Below are 19276 nucleotides of genomic sequence, written 5' to 3'. Positions count from 1 at the left end.
GAGTACTCTTCGCTACTTCTTGGAGATTGAAATTGCCTAATCTCCTAAAGGGTACATTCTTTCTCAATCTAAGTATATTTCTGTTCGCGGTGAATTCTGGCGAACAACCTCTGGTTTACCAAAACTTATAGAATTGGGTTACTTGCAGGATCAACCACACAAATCCTAGGACATGTGCAAATCTAAATAACTTCGTAAATCTCTAGAATGATTTTTATACCTTTCATTTGGCTTATAAAGTCTTATGTCGAAAGGTGTTGATTAAAAACGTTTAAATAGATGTAAATTTGACAAGATAAGATAAATGGCAGAAAATAACTGACGAAACATAAAGTGTCGAAAGAAGAAATGCAGAAAGATAATTGACTGGAAAACGTAAAGGAAATTTGTAAAGAACTTTAAACTTTATAAAATAAAACTTTGAAAGAATTGGTGTTTGTTTACACATACATGTTCCAAATATGACTCTTTTCTTTCACACGGGTACTTTGAGTATTTGCAGGTATTTTGTACAAGTTAACTTTTCACCCCTTTTTCAGATAACAACTATCCTATTTATATACAACAACATAACTGCTACTAATGAACAAATCCAAAAACTGTGACACTTGGCTTTCTTCCTTTCTCCAGATGCTTCCACGCGTCTTCTGCCAAACGTCACAACTCTTTTGAATTTGAATTTACACTTCACGTCGAAATGACGTCGTTCTCCAGACTCTGTCGAATTGCTGAAATATTATAGCATCATCCATGTTTGTCAAAGACATCTTTCTATCTGCAACTATCCTGTCGAAATGTCGAACCATCACTTTTTTCGAAGTGGCGAACAACTCTTATGGCGTCATTCGTCGAGGGAACCATTTTGCATACCACTCTCATGGCGTCGAAAACGCATGTATACAAATTGCCCCTCAGCAAAGATGTTTCGACTGTTTTTTGGAGAAACAATCATTTGTTGTCAACCAGTGTTTTAATGCCATGCCATTTAATCTTATTAATTCCAAGTTTTTCCAATCTCAAGTTCCAATACAGATTTCATCATTACACTTTCTCCAAAATGTCATGTCTAGCCCACGTTCAGAGTCTACTTCCATCATTTCCTCACATCATGGTTTCTTTTCAACTTCCACCTCTTCAACATCACCACGAAAATCGGCCACGTGTCCCACTATCATCATTACCATTCTGAAGCGTCTTCATCTTCCTCCTATAAATACCCATAAACCTGTTTCCTCTGAAAACTTTTTAAACGCTTCAGCTTACTTTTCTTCATACCCATTTCTTAAAACTTCATATTTTCTGAGAAAAAACCTTCGCCCTTCCTAACAATGGCTCCTAACAAACCTTCAAGCAGCAAACATTCCAAGAAGAAACAAAATCCAGCTTTCCCTCCTGTACACGATTTGAAGGTACCAATGACCATTGGAAATCAACAGTATGTTCCTGAACCTCCAAATGAGAAAGAAAAAGAATGCATCTATAAATCCCAGGTATTAATTCCTGTTCTTATTTCTGGAAACTGTCACGCTATGTTAGGTCCTATTCCAAACCCAGAAATTAAACCAGAACGTTTAAGAGAATTTTTTCCAACTTATTTCCATACAAAACCCATAGGCGCTGGAGTGAAACCTCAGCCTAAGGAAAAAATTGTAGAACAAAATGACCCATCGAGTTCGACGGATAATGGAGAGTTGGACTTAGCCTATTTGAATTACCCCAGGATATTCAGAACTTGCCCCTGGTCGAAAGACCCCTCTGACTACTTATCTTGGCTAGATAAAATTGAAAAGGTTAAAGGGGATTTTTGGAAAGAAGTAGGCATTTTCGACCTTATTCAGTTGCGAGAGTAGGACCCAATATCTGTCCAAATATGCTTTTGGCTTCTCTCTACTTCTGGGATAGTACCTACAACACTTTTCACCTCCCTTGTGGGATGGTTACGCCCACTCTTTTCGACGCGGCAGCCATTGTTGGCATTCACCCCAACGGTATAGATTTCGACCCTACTGTCTTAAATGAAGATACCATCACTTTCGAGACTAGCCTCGCCCCATACTCCTTATTTATGTCCTATTATCATGACAAGAGCACTACTGAAGTTTCAGATGTCGAACACATAGCTTTTCTAACTCTGTGGCTATCCAAATATGTGTTTTGCTCTCATTCCCTCCAGGTTGCTAAGAGATTCATCACCATAGCCAACCAGCTTCATGCAGGCACAAAACTATGCTTGAGCAAAATGATTCTGGCGAACCTTTATGAATCTCTGAGTGAGAGCGTACATCTTTTAAAAAACGCCAAAACCCAAGGTAAAATCAACTTATCGGGACCTTTCTGGCTCTTGCAATTATGGCTCAATGCCACATTTGAAGCCAATCTTCCTGTAGCACCGGAAGTAGATGAAGAAGAAGTAAAAAATAGGATTGTCGAATGGCCAAGGTTGGTGCTAATAACGCCAACTGATGAAGGGATTAGCCTTCGACAAGCTTTCAAAAGCTATGTCATGATGTTTGCCAAGAGGTATCAGTTTACTTCGACCATGGCACCTTTTGCTGATAGAAAAATTGGACCTAAATGGTTCACCCAACAACTACCTTTGGAAATGCAGAAAGATGAAAATATATTTCTGAATGTTTGGGAATCATTCTTAACCCCTAGGCTCCTTTTTTCTTACCGTAATGCCACTAAAACCCAAATTGCTTTGATAGTTTATCAACCCAACTTTGTTTCTAGACAGTTTGGCCTGATTCAGATAAAACCTCGACCTATATTCCCCAAGAAAGGATCCATCATCTTTTACAACTCCCGTCATACTGAAGGTGAGGGCAAAGAACTGTCGAAGAAACTGACTGATGACTCTCTCGACATTCAACCAGTGATCTTTCGACCATCATTCCTTTGTACTCCTGAGTTCGATGAATGGTGGAAAGATTATTATTCCAACAGATTTTTTGACGTAGCTGCCTTTGCTACACATTTAACAAATGCCTTCGCTTTTGTGCAGGATCGGACGAAAAAAGGTATTCAAAGACACATTAGAGAAATACAGAAATTTCAAAAATATTTCGAAACTGTGTATAGACCTGATGATCTTAGTCGAACCATACACGAAGCAGCAGCAAAATTAAAACGTAAGTTGATGGAGAAATTTGAAAATTTGTCATTGCCTTCAAATCTTCGACCAGAGGCGCGCTATGACCTGGCTTTCAGTTGTCATCCACCAAAATTTCCTCCTTTGCCAACTGCTGAATTTGGCGTGGCATTTAGCCTTCCCTTTCCAGATTGGTTCGTTTGTGGGAATTTTATGAAAATTCTTCGCCAACAGTACCAAAAACCTGCTGAGCGTGTGGTTCCGACTAAGTATCATCTGGACGAATACCAAGGACACCTTCATATTGGAATAGAACACGTTCGCGTGGAAGATCCCACTCTTGAAGGTGTTCACAGAAAACATGATTGATTTTTCTTTTGTTATTCTAACTGTATTATCATGTATTTCTTATATCCATTTCTGAATCTCCTTTCTTTCCTTAGCCGTGAGGATTCCTGCCAAGAAAACTTCTGTCGAAGCGTCGCCCAATGCTGCTAAGAAGCATTCGACAAAGGTACAACACATCACTTCTTCTCATTTATTTGTTTCCTTTTTAAGAAACTAACTGGCTTTGGTCTGCATGACTAGGCAAGTCGAAAACCCCCAACAATCCAAAAGAGAAAGAGTGAAGAGGAGAAAGAAGAGGATAATGTTCTTAATGAAGAATCTGGTGACGAATCTCCAGAGCTAATCCCCCCTCCTCCTCCTCAGAAGAAACTTACAAAGGTCTCTTCCCAAAGATCCATAGTTAAATCAACCAGGAAGGATTCTGCAAGTACTCCCACTACTAAGCTCCAGTCGACAGGCACGGAGAGTGGGAGATCTAGCTTTAACACTGAGATTCCTGAGGTGAGTCTTTATTTCGACTGTATATATTCACCTTCTTTGCATCTTTTTCTTCTAAATCTTAGAATTATTTTCAGGGACAAATGGCTGTCGAAAGAACACCTGAGAAAATTCTGGAGGAACCAGTCCCAGAAGAAGATATCCCCACAAGTGATCATGACGTGCAAATTGTAGCAAAATTCGATGCTACAAGGGATGAAGCTTCTGAAGATGAATCTCCTCCTCATCCAGGATTAGATGCTGCAACTCAGGGTGATGATACTGACATAGGAGTTGGGGTCGAAGATGATCATGAAGATGAAAATGCCCAAGATGTGGGAGACCCGTCGAAACAAATGGAGGCTGAGCAAACTTTAGAGCGAAACACTCCATCTGCTCTTGACCAGACCCCAGGAAGTGGCAAATCAACTGGTTTGACTAGTTTCTCTCGCGAGGAGCTTGAAAATCTCAAAGTGCAGAGACCCTTAGAGTATCTGAAGGCTATGCTTAGTACTCGTTTTAATTTTCAAGATTCTTCACAGAGCAGTTCGACTACTTCTGGGGCCACTTCTGAAGCACCAACTCTTGGCAACCTGTTGACCAGGATTAAGACGAAAATCCTTGATGTCGATTTGTTCAAAATCTTGGAAGAAAACGCCCTTGCCCATATTGACCTCAAGAAAATTTTGAAGCAAGTCAATGTCTTGGAAACTTCTGCTGAGGTTGACAGCTTTGTGATGGAGCTGACCACCCTTATTGACTTGGCAACTGCTGACCTTCATCGTCAAAGAGATCTTATCTAGCAAATCTCCTCCAAATCTGAAGCTCAAACTGCTGAATGGAACGCTGTTGCTGCTTCGACTGACAAAGTTTCAAAGCTACAATAGCTTTCTGAAACTTACATCAAAGAAGTTGCTGTTTGTGATGATAATATCCAGAAATGGGAGAAACAAATAGCAACACTTCAAGAGAAGATCTCTCAAGAGAAAAAACGCAAGGCGTCTATACAGCAACCTAAGCAGACTGAAATTGACGACGAATTAAAAGCGGGTATTCGACACGCAGAAAAGGGCCAGCAACTAAGTCAAGAGATTGAGACTCTCTCCACTCACAAAAGTCTTTGTGACCATCGACTCCAGTTTCAGAGGAAGAAATTTGTCACGTTGAAAGAAACTTTTGCTAATCTCAACCTGTAGTCGAATTAATTTTAACAATTCTCAGCCCTTTGAGGCTTTCTTGTAATAACTTTAGTGCCATTTTCACTTGGCAGGGCTATCACAATTATGTTTTCAATTATTCGACTGTTATTTTTACTTCCTGCAATATTGGCTTATATTTTTTCAAATATTTACCATTTATCTTTAGGATTCTCTCATCCTTCCCTATTTCTTCAATCTTATACGCGCCATTTGAAAATATTTTCAAAATCTGGAAAGGTCCTTCCCACTTAGGAGACCATTTTCCCATTAACTTATCTTTTCGATCCATATGAAGGATTACTTTCCAAACAAGATCACCAATTAAGAAGGTCTTGAATTTTACTCTCTTATTGTAAAACTTTTCGACTCTTTCTTTTTGTCTTCTTATTAGATCTAGCGCACGTAGTCTTTCTTCGTCCAGATCAACCAATTCGTCCATCATCATGCTCCAATATATATCTGATGGGATTTCGTGATGCCTTTGCACTCTAACTGACTGCAAATATATTTCGACTGGTAAAACTGCATCATGTCCATAAGTCAACTTAAATGGAGTCGAATTTGTTGCTTCTTTTGGAGACGTTCGACAAGCCCACAAAACTTGATCTAAAGTTTTATGCCAGTTTCTAGGTTTTTTCCCTACATGCTTCTTGATCAAATTTATTACTACCTTGTTGGCTGCTTCCACTTGTCCATTGGCTTGAGCGTAGTAAGGTGTCGAAGTAAGGAGTTTAAATCCTGTTTCTTGTGCAAACTTCTGCATATTCTTACCAGTGAACACAAATCCTTGATCTGTTGTTATTGTTTCAGGTATCCCAAATCTGTAAATTATGTACTTTTGGATAAAGTCTATGAATGCTTCCTGATCCATATTTACCAATGGTATAGCTTCAATCCACTTAGTGAAATAATCTATCCCAACCAGAATGTACCTTTTCCCTTTTGACGAGGCTGGTCGAATTTCACCGATCAAGTCGAAAGCCCAACCTCTAAATGGCCAAGGCTTTATAATTGAATGCAACTCACTTGCAGGAACATGGGGTATGCCTGCATGTACTTGACATTCCTGACAACCTTTTGCAAATTCGACACAGTCCTTCAGCATTGTTGGCCAATACATTCCTTGTCGAAATAACAACCATTTCATTTTATGGCCTGCTTGGTGTGGGCCACACGCTCCGCTGTGCACGTTCGACAACGCTATGTAGGCTTCATCTTCACCTAAGCATTTCAACAAGACTCCTTCTGCAATCTTTTTAAACAATTCGTTTCCAAAAAGTACATAACTTAAAGCTCTGTATTTTATCTATCTTTCTGCTTTCTGGTTTGGGTCTTGTAGATAGTTCTTGATAGGCTTTCTCCAGTCTGCAATTCCTGAATCATCTATATTGAATATCTCAAAATTCTCTTCGTCACCGTATCCTAATCTTATCGACTCCAAATCTGATAGGGACAACTTGGTGGATACGACTCTCCTTCTGACTTCGATAGCTTCTTCTAACTTTTCCTTCGACACTTTGTATCCAGACGCTAGTTGAGCAAGATCGTTCGCCTCTTGATTCTCCATCCTGGGAATGTGCCTAAAGGCCACATTGTCGAATTCTTTGAGAAGTATATTGGCTATTACAAAGTACATGATTAAATTCTCCTTCACACATTTATATTCTTTGGTCAATTGCTTTATCACCAGTTCAGAGTCGCCCATTATTTCGACTCTTGTTGCCCCCAATTTCAACAAGATTTCAAGTCCGGCGATCAAAGCTTCATATTCTGCTTCATTATTTGAACACAAACTTTCAACTTTGTACTTGAATTTTGTTGGAATTCTGTTAGGAGAAATAATCAACATCCCAATGCCAGTTCCATTTTTATGACTGGAGCCGTCGAAATAAAGTTTCCATCGTTCTAGTTCGACATATTCTACATCTTCGTCTATAGAATGGTCGGCTATAAAATCAGCAACCACTTGTCCTTTCACAGCCTTTAGAGGCAGGTATTTCAAGGAATATTCTGTTAATGCTAAAGCCCATTTTCCAATTCGACTATGTAAAATAGATTTAGACAACATATATTTTATTACGTCGAAATGGGAGGAAATATATACATCAACAGGTTTTATATAATGCTTTAATTTCATACAAGAGAAATATACACATAAACATAGTTTTTCTATAATACTATATCTAGTTTCAACATCATTCAGGACTCTACTGAGATAATAAATGGCCCTTTCGACGCCATTCTCATCTTCTTGACACAACATACTTCCTAATGTTTTGTCTGATGCCGAAATGTACAATCTCATACTTCTTTTTCTGCAAGGAGACATCAGGATTGGGGGACTAGCCAGGTATTCCTTGATTTTGTCAAAGGCCGCTTGCTGTTCTTGCCCCCATGCAAAGTCTTCCTTCTTTAGACGAAGTAGAGGAGAGAAAGCTTGCGGTTTTCCACTAAGGTTGGAGATGAACCTTCTGAGGAAGTTGATTTTCCCTAGCAGAGACTGCAACCCCTTTTTTGTTGATGGCGCTTTCGCCTCCATTATGGCCTTGGCTTTGTTTTCATTTATTTCGATCCCTTTCTTGTGGACCACAAAACCTAAGAAATCGCCCGCCTGCACACCAAAAGCACATTTAAGTGGATTCATTTTCAAACCAAACTTCCTCATCCTTTCAAAGGACTGTCGAAGATGATCTATATGACTTTTTCCCGAAACAGACTTAATCACAATATCGTCAATATACACTTGCATGAAAGTTTCAATAAAGTCATGAAAGATGGAATTCATAGCGCGTTGGTAAGTTGCTCCGACGTTCTTCAAACCAAAAGGCATTACTACCCATTCGTACGTTCCTATTGCTCCGGGACAGCAGAAAGCTGTTTTAGGAACATCTTCTTCAGCGATAAAAATTTGATTATAGCCAGAGTATCCGTCTAGCATACTTAAGTACTCATGGCCTGCTGCAGCATTTATAAACATTTCTGCCACTGGCATAGGATATTCATCCTTTGGGGTAGCCGAATTTAAGTCTCGAAAATCAATGCATACCCTAAGTTTGCCATTTTTCTTAACTACAGGAACAATGTTTGCAATCCATTCGACATACCTGGTTGTGCGGATGAACTTGCATTTCAGAAGTCTTTCGACCTCTTCTTTTATTTTCGACAAAATTTCTGGTGCGAAGCGTCGTGGAGTCTGCTTTACTGGCTTCTTTCCTTCCATTATTGGTAGCTGCAGTTCGACCAAACTTCTGTCTAAACCAGGCATCTCGTCGTAATCCCATGCGAAGCAGTCTTTGAACTCTTTCAGCAACTGGACTATTTCGACTTTGAACTGGGGGTCCATTTTTGCGCTTATGTAGGTTGGTCTATTTTCTGCCCCCACTCCTAAGTTTATTTCTTCTAATGGATCCTGCGCCACCATCTTCTCGTTAGTTGACACTGGATCTTTTTCGAACCCTAGAGGTTCGTCGTCATAAATGGCGTCAAGCTTTTGGTGCTGCCATTCGTCCATTTGGTTGTTATTTCGATCTTCTGCAACGTCTCTTTGGGGACATTGTTTGTTGGAATTTTCTTTGTTGGCTTCGGCAGCCATGTATTTTACTTCAGCCTCAAGGGCCTCTTTGAGTTTGTTTTCGGCTATGTAAGCCGTAATTTTTTCGAGCGCTGATTCTTTACTCGCCATCGTCAAATTCGCTTCCCCATCCTGTTGGCGCTATATGAGTAGTTCCCCACATGTAAGATTCGCCAATCACTTCTTTGTCCCACTGGAAAACATGTGTAGGATGAAGGTACATGGAGCAGTAGGCGTTGTCTGTTGTCTTTAAATCGAATTCGGCTGGGCTGCACAGCGGTATGTGAGCCAGGTTCTTGTCGAAGCTTTGACTGTTGACATTGTTTATCTCTGTCATGAAATAGCTTTGATCCGCCTCAATGTTTTCGATGATCCCGTCTGGCCTCCATATGGCTATTCGCTGATGCATTGAAGAAGGTACAACTCCCACGCCATGAATCCACTCCCTTCCCAGCAGTAGGTTGTAGTTCGCCCTTGAAGCAATGACCATGAACATCGTTGGTCTTGTTATGGTTCCAACAGTCAAATTCACCTGGATAACGCCCATAGTGGTCCCTAATTTTCCTTCATAGTTCGACAACACCATGTTGTGGGGTTTTGCGTCTGAATCATCTTTCCCAATCCTCTTTAGCATAAAATGGGGCATCAAATTTACTGTTGCTCCCCCATCCACCAGTATCTTGTTTACACCAACATTCTCCACCTTCCCTTTTATGAATAAAGGCTTCAAATGTGATTTCATGGAATCATATGGCCTTTCGAAGAAAGCGTTCTGCTCTTCGACGCACCCATTGTTCATCACGTAGTAGCAGACGGGCCTGTGTGCCATTGTTTCCTCTTCCATCTCATCTTCTTCGTCTTCGACCTCCATGACTCTGTCATAATCTCTAGGGAGAACAGAGACCACGTTGCAGACCATATTAAAGGATGCTTCTGAGTCCGATTCGAAGTTGTCAGTTATTTCGTCGTCTTCCTGCATCTTCTCTTTCGACGCCACTGGTTCGACGATGCTGCCAGGATTGATCTGGAGGGAAGTCTCTTTTCTGCTCATTATCTAACGATTGTTACTAGACTCTGCTTTGTCTTTGCTATCAGTGTCTTTTCCATTTACGCTCTTTTCCGCAGCCGCCTCTTTTTCTGCCCTCTTCTGCCTATGGAATCTTCTCCATTGGGATCTCGACATAGGGTTTTTTCCTTTGTAGTTTTCCGAAGGATATGGTCTTGGCTTGTGCTTTTCCATTTCCTTCTTGTTTCCTATTGAAGCGCCTCTCAGAACCTCGAACTTTCCCCACTTTTTCTGCCCTTGGGCATCTCTAATGGGCTGAACCCATTTGTCATCCATTGCTTTGTTAGATGGTTTGTAAGTGTTGTGGTATTTTTCTCCGTGCCTCCATTGGTGATGCTCACTTCTCCTTGGGTCATATCTTGTTGTCCCCCAATTCGCTTTCCTCTTGGCTTTATCCACTGCTTCCAGATTGGTCGTTGCCTTCCTGTCGAAGATTGCACTGCAGCGTGGGCACATCATTACTTCGGTTTTCATCCTTTGGCACCTCTTGATGAATTCTATTAGGTTTTCTTCCTCTTTGGGATACGCCAGCCTTTGGTACTCCTTTCGACGATGATCTTCACCCATTTCAGCTTGATCTCCTTGAGATACTTCCACCATATTTATCCCCACATTTCGTTCGTCAGCAATGCTTAAGTCGTTCATTTTCTTGATGAGTCCTTCTTCTTCGACTTCGACACCACTTGGTATCTGGTCCGACTCCTTTTCTGGGCAGCAGCACCAAGACATGTTCCTGGGACCATGTTTGCAACAACATTTGTTCCAATTTCTTTTGGGGTCTTCCATTATTCTGCGCAGGATTCCACTGGTCATAGGCTTCGTAGGACTATTCACAACTTCTGTTTTGATTCTTGTGACCTCTTTGCTGAAAGGTCCCATGGTGTTGACGCAGTTTGCGACACCACCTGTCTTTGTTTGATCAAAACCAAAGCTTTCAGCAGCCTTGTTTTCAATGGTGAGGTCTTCAGTAACCTTCCTTTTTACAATAGGGGGATTCTCAACTGTTTCAGATATTTTTCCGTTGTTGTCTGGAGGGACATCTCCCCAACCGCTTGGTTGGATTGTGTTGATGTTGATCTGAGAACTTGCCGGCGCATTGTATTTCACGAGATAATCGTACTTCCCACTTGGTTGTCCCAAGCAGTCCCAATTCTCGTCCTGTCGAACCAAACCATCTTCGGCAGTATTGTCACTGTCCTTTTCGTCGAAATCTTCTATAGTTTCCATCTTTTTCTGGTCGTCGAAGCCTTCAGCAACTTCAACTTCGTTCTGGTTTGCGAGATCATCAGCAATCTCCACCATGTTGATATTTGTGTCGAATTCTCCAACAGCTTCCACCATTTCAAAATTGCCATCAGGAGCAACTTCGACCTTCACCATGTTCATAATGGATGGTTCAGCGTAATGGGCTTCGATTGGCTGCATAGGATTCGAATCAATCCTCATCTCTTGTTTTGGCTTATCGCCAAACTTCAGCCTTCCGTCACGGATAGCATTTTGGACGAGATCCCTGAAAAGGAAACAGCGAGATGTTTTATGGCCCAGAAAATTATGGTATTTACAAAAACCTCTCTTTTTCTGTTGTTCCATAGGCGGTTCTTTAGCGCCTGGTGGTTTTATTAATTGACCATCTTTAACCAACAAATCGAAAATTTTGTCACATTTGGTGATGTCGAATGTATAAGTTCTTTTGGGGAACTTATCATTGGTTTCGACTGGGTTTCCGTTCGACGGAGTTAGTACTTTACACGAATAAGGTGGGCCTTGTTTTAGTTCCGCTAAATCAATCTCTTGTTCGTCGAAATTACTTGGTTCGTTTTCGTCGTACTTATCATCTTGGCGAACCCCTACGTAGGCCACCCTTTCTTTTTTATTCTTATTTGCTCTGAATTTTTCGTCCCTTAACCTTTCGACCTGTCTCACTCTATTTGCTAATTGTGCCATATCCCTCAGATACTGGGTATCTAGTTTCTTCCTTATAGAATAATCTAGTCCCCCTGCGGCCATTTCGACCAACTCATGTTCTGGAACCGGAGTGAAACATCTAGCTTTTAGCAATCTGAACCTATTTAAATAATCATCTATTGGTTCTGAGTGTTTTCTCTTAACGCTGGCTAATTCTTTCAGACTTATTTTTGTTTGTCCCATGTAAAATTGTTCATGGAACAATCTTTCTAATTGGGTCCACGTATATACTGAGTTTGCAGGCAAAAATGTAAACCAAGTGAACGCGTTTTTCGTCAAGGAACTAGGGAAATATTTTATTTTCAAATTTTCATTACGGGCTATCTCCCCTGCTTCGATCAGATAACGTGCTACGTGTTCTATGGTGGACTCGCTAGTATCCCCTGAGAACTTTGTGAACTTAGGAACTTTCCACCTTGGGGCAGTTCTTCTTGCAGAATATATTCTGACAGTGGGGAAGCATAACTAGGCCTTTGCAATCCCCTGTTCACCCCATTTTGTGCCATTATCGTTTCGACCATGGCTGCTAAATTGTTTTCGACCGACGGGTTGTTATACCGGATTCGCTTTTGCAACACAGCATCCGCGTCTTGGCCTCTCTGGATTACCATCCTTCTAGGTTCTTGTGAAATAGGGATTTCGACGCGAGGCTGTTCGACCACATCCTTTTGGTTTCTGACGTTTGTCTGAGGATTGTCTAACGGTATTTGGTTTATCGTGGGCTCGTCCTGGACCGCTACCACTGGGTTATGAACCACCTGTTCTCTGTGTCGAGTTTGAGGGACCCTAAAAAAGTCAGCAATGCGCGTCATCTGCGCTGCCAACAATTGGTTTGTTTGGGTGGTGTTTTGTATTAGAGGATTAAACACCGCCCCCATTTGTTGAGTCAACATTTGGACCATATCATGATTACTCTCGTCCATTTGTTGTCTAATTACTTGCACAGAATTATTTGTTATTGACGACACGTAAAGTTGTTGTTGATTTAGTCTACTCATGTTTTCTCCATATCCTGACCCTTGTAATGGTGAAGACATATTAGCCATAGAATCAGAATATAATAACGGGGAATTGTGTAAATTTGCCATTACCGAAGTTGGCATTCCAAAGGGTTGTTCCCTACTAGGCGGAGGCATGGTGAAATTTGTCACAAAAGGCCTAGAAGTGTTTCCCACAGGAGGAGGTGTCCCAACAGGCATTTGTTGTGCCCTAACGGACGAACTAGGCGCATTTTGCGAAATTGAAGCCGCTGGTATTGACCCTGTTGACGAAGGCATAGCCTCTGACACAAGGATTGGTCCCACACTGCCTCCCGTCGAAGGGGTAGGGTTGGATAATGGTATGGATTCGTTTGGATTATTTGGCTGATTTGCCATTTTCCTTACTCTTGTTCTTTCAGGTCTTTCTACGTTGGATACGGTTAATTTACCGCTTCTTAATCTCATGCAACGAAGAAAACAACTTGACTAAAGGTTATTTTAAGTTTTAGACTTACGCACTGTCCCATTGGGCGTGCCAATTTGTTCGCGGTGAATTCTGGCGAACAACCTCTGGTTTACCAAAACTTGTAGAATTGGGTTACTTGCAAGATCAACCACACAAATCCTAGGACATGTGCAAATCTAAATAACTTCATAAATCTCTAGAATGACTTTTATACCTTTCATTTGGCTTATAAAGTCTTATGTCGAAAGGTGTTGATTAAAAACGTTTAAATAGATGTAAATTTGACAAGATAAGATAAATGACAGAAAATAACTGACGAAACATAAAGTGTCGAAAGAAGAAATGCAGAAAGATAATTGACTGGAAAACGTAAAGGAAATTTGTAAAGAACTTTAAACTTTATAAAATAAAACTTTGAAAGAATTGGTGTTTGTTTACACATACATGTCCCAAATATGACTCTTTTCTTTCACACAGGTACTTTGAGTATTTGCAGGAATTTTGTACAAGTAAACTTTTCACCCCTTTTTCAGATAACAACTATCCTATTTATATACAACAACATAACTGCTACTAACGAACAAATCCAAAAACTGTGACACTTGACTTTCTTCCTTTCGCCAGATGCTTCCACGCGTCTTCTGCCAAACGTCACAACTCTTTTGAATTTGAATTTACACTTCACGTCGAAATGACGTCGTTCTCCAGACTCTGTCGAATTGCTGAAATATTATAGCATCATCCGTGTTTGTCAAAGACGTCTTTCTATCTGCAACTATCCTGTCGAAATGTCGAACCATCACTTTTGTCGAAGTGGCGAACAACTCTTATGGCGTCATTCGTCGAGGGAACCATTTTGCATACCACTCTCATGGCGTCGAAAACGCATGTATACAATTTCCAACATACTTGAACAAGCTCAACTTTATAATACTAGATAAGAAAATAGCCCTCTTGAATTAAATGTAAGATACGTTCCCTCTGAGGGTGTTACTCTACCAGATCCCACTTTGGTTGGAAGCTCGATGTACCTTACGTTTACCAGGCCTGCTATTGCTTATGTTGTTCATGTTGTCACTACACTCATTATCATCTTCGACATATAACAATTGCTATGTCTCCTCATCTCTTCCTTTTTGTAGGTTGTTGATTTGTTTACGAAGACACGTTCCATTAAACATTTTCATTTCTTAATTGGCAAACTCTTGATGTCTCATGTTAATGTATCATGAGTTTGAGGGGATATATTAAATATTATTATTATTATTATTATTATTATTATTATTATTATTATTATTATTATTATTATTATTATTATTATTATTATTATTATTGTTATTATATAATATTATATATTACTAAGAATAATTTAGTATTTTTTTACAAGAAATATCCAACTCAAAAAATCTCATTGAACAACAAAATGCCATACAATCCTCATGTTGAAACATAATATAATTACATATTAAAAAAAGGAAATGAAAACTAAAAATAGAGTAATGTTTCCAAAGATTAATGCTTCAACACAAATAAAAATATCATTACTATAATTAATTAGCCCAACAGAAAACAATCTTCCAAAGGCTTAGCTAGAAGCAGTAGCTGCTTTCTTCCTGGATGCATCTTCAGTACCTTTTCAAAATCCACTCTTGAATCTGCGAGGTACTTTAAGCTGGTACCTCATCCTACTGGTACATGTAGTCTATCTCCTAATAACCTTGACACTCTAGTTATATTTCCTCACACGTGTCGTTAGGTAAGCGCATGTTGAGTAGCAACTCTTCTAGAGATGGAAACTACGATGACCACACCTAACACAGAGTGTGAGTCTTGCTCCTTCTCTTATAAAAGCTACTTATTCCCTTATCCATTGTACCATAAGAAGTTACAAAGGCATGTTCATCAATATCAAGTCCCATTCTATCGATATTTTTGTGCGTATGAATAGGAGCACTAAAAACTAAAAACAGATGGAAGAGGGTAGAGAATTTATTTATTTGGAATCATATTAAATTGAGTCTTAAGTCTGATTTTTTCTTCCAATAACTTAATAACAACTAATCAATATTAAGAAGAGGATTATAATATAAAATGCTTCTACGAAGACTCTCAAAATCATCTTGAAGGGTCATCCGAAATTGAACAAGACATTGTTTTTCTCCTTGCTCGATGTATGCTTTGACAATTTCTAATTCAATTGATTTTATAAAAGTTAATTGATCTCATAAGTCAGTCATGGCCGAATAAAATTCTTGAATAATCATATTGTTTTGTTTAAAAGCCCTGGTGTCACTCTCCGATTGATACCATTTTGCAAAATTAGATTGAATATACAAATGTTTCAAATGATCGGAAATCTATTTAACAATATCATATTTTGTTAGTTCCACGTCTATCGACTAAGAAACAAAATTATTAATCAAAGTGAGGATTTTCGAATTACTAACATCTCATATTTCCAAGTTTTTGTCTATGTTATTTCATCTTTTATTTGTGGGCTCATAAGAAATTCCATCAATATAATTCCATATAGTTTTTCCTTTTTTTTTTCATTATACAACTCCAATAATTATAATTTTATCCATTGAATTGAGAACTAATATATTGAAGAAAATCATCTTTTCCACTTGTCATTATTACTTTTCTAAGAATTTAAAATTCAAATAAATTCAAACGCAGAGCCCAAAAAAACTTCTATTAAAAATTTTGCATAGAAAGAAACAAAATCATAAATACAAAATTGACGAGATTAATCAATTAAATTAATAAGAAAAAAAAATCAAAACAACATAGTTATAGAAAAAAAATTATTGTTGCAAATATCTCACTGAATCAATCAAACTCTAATACCATATTAACAAAAGAAAAAAATTCTAAAATTTCTATTAGAATGACAAAATTTTATAAAATAATAATTACAATAGAATATAGATCTAAAATAATATAAATAAATAAATTATTTTTACTAATATATAATATTATATAATAACATAATAATTATATTATCTAAAATAACTTGACTGAGGATAGGTATCTTTTCATATATATTTAAGAGAAAAATGGATGATGCACTTTCAGTGTAGACTAATTTTACATTATCAACTAATGATAATTATGTGTCACGTCAAATTAAATTGAAAATTTTAAATTATTTATATGACATGATAAGATAATATATTTTTATTGGATGACAATGCAAAAAAAATTTACACCGTCCGGAAATCTCCATTAAACACTATATTCAATTGATGTCAAATTTTAAAAAATAGGTGTTTTAGGATCATTTCTAACTATAAATATACGTTAATTTAAATTTATAATTTATAAAATGAAAGTCTTTCACTATTTAGACTTTGTTTGATAAAAATAGTGATTGGTTGATAAATTAGCTGACAATTTATAGCTTATATCAGTCTCATGATTAATAACTTATAATTTATAGTTGATTGTTGATGATTTATAATTGATAATTTAATTAAAATATAGATTTAATAAAATTAACGATTCAATTAATTGATAAATTAAAATGACATAAAAATATTTAATATATAATTGTTTTATTTTAAATTAAAATAAATTATAAATGATAATAATGGATTTTAATTAAAGTAATAATGATAAAATGGAAGGAAAATGATAAGTTATAAATTAAAACGTTATTTGAAATAACAGGTAAAAAATAAATTATAAACTGATCAAATAAACTCGAAAAAAATATTATTAAACATGTCTTTTATTGTGAATTTATAAACTATAAATCATAAATTAAAAAGAAAAATCTTTTCAACCAGAAGCATAGTATAACTCCTCCTTTTCTAATGCAAAACTAGTACTAGTATTGCTGCCAAGGAATTAGTGGCGTGCGGTTCTGTAAAATTAAGTACTTTTATCTTGTCTTTTTTTGTTTTGTTCATTTTGGTATAGCACGTGCAAAGTCTTTACTAATTCTTGAAATAAAACAATTACTAACGTTTACCAAACATATACGTGATTCATTGTAAAACCTAACTTTAGAGTGGACTCACCCTACTTCACGCCGCAGAACCAATAAAATGAAGCAAAATATTAAAAGATGACTTCAACTTCAAAATAAATAAATAAACAACATTTTCAGTGTAACTAATATTTTATATAGTCAATGAACCAAAAATATATAGTTCAAAATCTTCATGGAGGCACACTCACAAAATCAGTAGGAACATATCTGTATAAATGTTACACAAATGCTTATATAATTGAGCATGTGTTTCTATTCAAGAATTTTCAGTCCCAATAATATATTCAATTTATTAAGTCTTATTCGTATATATGTCATAAAAAGATCTCTAACACAGTGATCAAACTGTTGAGCATCAATTTGATTGCATGACTATCATATACAAAGTTTGTCAACTGTATTACAAATTATATCTTGACTTTGAAAAATCATCACACGTAGTTCTACAGTTTAATTAATATGAAGTCTCTCCGTTATACAATAAACCAAATCATTTTCATTGGAATGGAACTAATTAATATGAAGTCTCCCCATTATATAAGCTAAATAATGTGCAATCTTCAAACTTTTGACTATAATTTACTAATTAATACTCTTGACGGTGAGAAAGACAACATAACTAATAAGATTCTTAGGGATTCATTTTTTTAATTATAATTTCATACATAATAAAAAATATGAAAATAATTTATTTTTTATATAATTTTTATTAAAAAATTTCACTACAACTACAAATGAAAAAATAAAATTTATTAAGTTTAATATTACACAATTAATATTAGTTTTTGTCTTATCATCATATTTACTTTCTATTTGACATGATATATTTTTGAATTTATAACTAGATCATATGATAATAAAATAAAAATATATCTATGATAATATGAAGTCTCCCCATTATATAAGCTAAATAATGTGCATTCTTCAAACTTTTAACTATAATTTACTAATTAATACTCTTAACGACGAGAAAGACAACATAACTAATAAAATTCTTAGGGATTCATTTTTTTAATTATAATTTCATACATAGTAAAAAAACAAGAAAATAAGAAAATAATATATTTTTTAAATTATTGTTATATAAAATTAATGAATAAAACTTAAATACGAATAAGACAACCATAATCTATAAGAATGAAAATGGAGAAATAAATAGTGGTGCCATGCAGTAAAATCAGCAATTTAGTAAGACTAAGTTTTTTTTGATTTCTATTTTTTATGTTTGATTTTGATTACCTATTTTGTTCAAAAAAAAGTAACCGTAAATAAAGATGTAACCGTAAATAAAGATGGAGAAGTGTTGGATCGATACAAAAATAAGGCTTAATAGACTAAATAAAATATTAAATAGATATTATTAATCATCGGTTCGGTTCATCGGTTTGACGGTTTTTAAAAACTAAAACCGAAAATCGAACCAAACCCCTTCGATTTTTTATTGGATTGGTTCGGTTTTTGGACCGAACAAAAAACAATCATTTTTTTATTTTGTTTAGTTCGGATTGTCGATTTAATTGTTTTTTTATCCGCTTACATCCCTAATCATACCTATCCTCTGTTTATTTGATATGATATATTTTTGAGTTTATGAATTTTAAGATCATATGACTATAAAAAAAATATGTTTAATATTGATTTTTTTCACTACGAACTTATAACTTATTTTAGTAATTTATAATTTATTTTTTAAAAACCATTTCAAGTATTATTTTATATAGCTTATCATTTTTCTTTCACTTTTATCATTATTATTTTAATCAAAATTCATTTTTAACCTTCATATTTTATTTTATTTTAAATAAAATAATCATGTATTAAATGAAAATAATTATATCTTTTATGTCACTTTTCATTTATCAACTAGTTAATCCTTGATTTTACCAAACGCTCAAATTAACCAATCAACTATAAGTTATTAGCCATAAATTATAAATTATAAACTATGAATTATCAATCATCAGTCATAAATTATAAACTATCATCTATCATAAATTATAAACTATCATCTATCAATTATGAATTATAAATTATAACGAATACGCTATCAATAATCAGTCGTCAAGCATAAATTATAACATATATATCAGATTTTCACGTCAAAAAATCCTGCAGC

General features: G+C 36.4%; 1 pseudogene; it reads right to left on the bottom strand.

The window, feature by feature from the left end:
* Positions 1–14748: 14748 nt before the first annotated feature.
* LOC127135131 (60S ribosomal protein L37-3-like) lies at positions 14749–15034 on the bottom strand (annotated as a pseudogene).
* Positions 15035–19276: the final 4242 nt, after the last annotated feature.

This window comes from Lathyrus oleraceus, chromosome 4 (genome assembly GCF_024323335.1).
Source record: "Lathyrus oleraceus cultivar Zhongwan6 chromosome 4, CAAS_Psat_ZW6_1.0, whole genome shotgun sequence".
Lineage (NCBI taxonomy): Eukaryota > Viridiplantae > Streptophyta > Magnoliopsida > Fabales > Fabaceae > Lathyrus > Lathyrus oleraceus.
The sequence above is the reverse complement of the archived record's forward strand: the minus strand, read 5'-3'. Positions and strand labels throughout refer to the sequence as shown.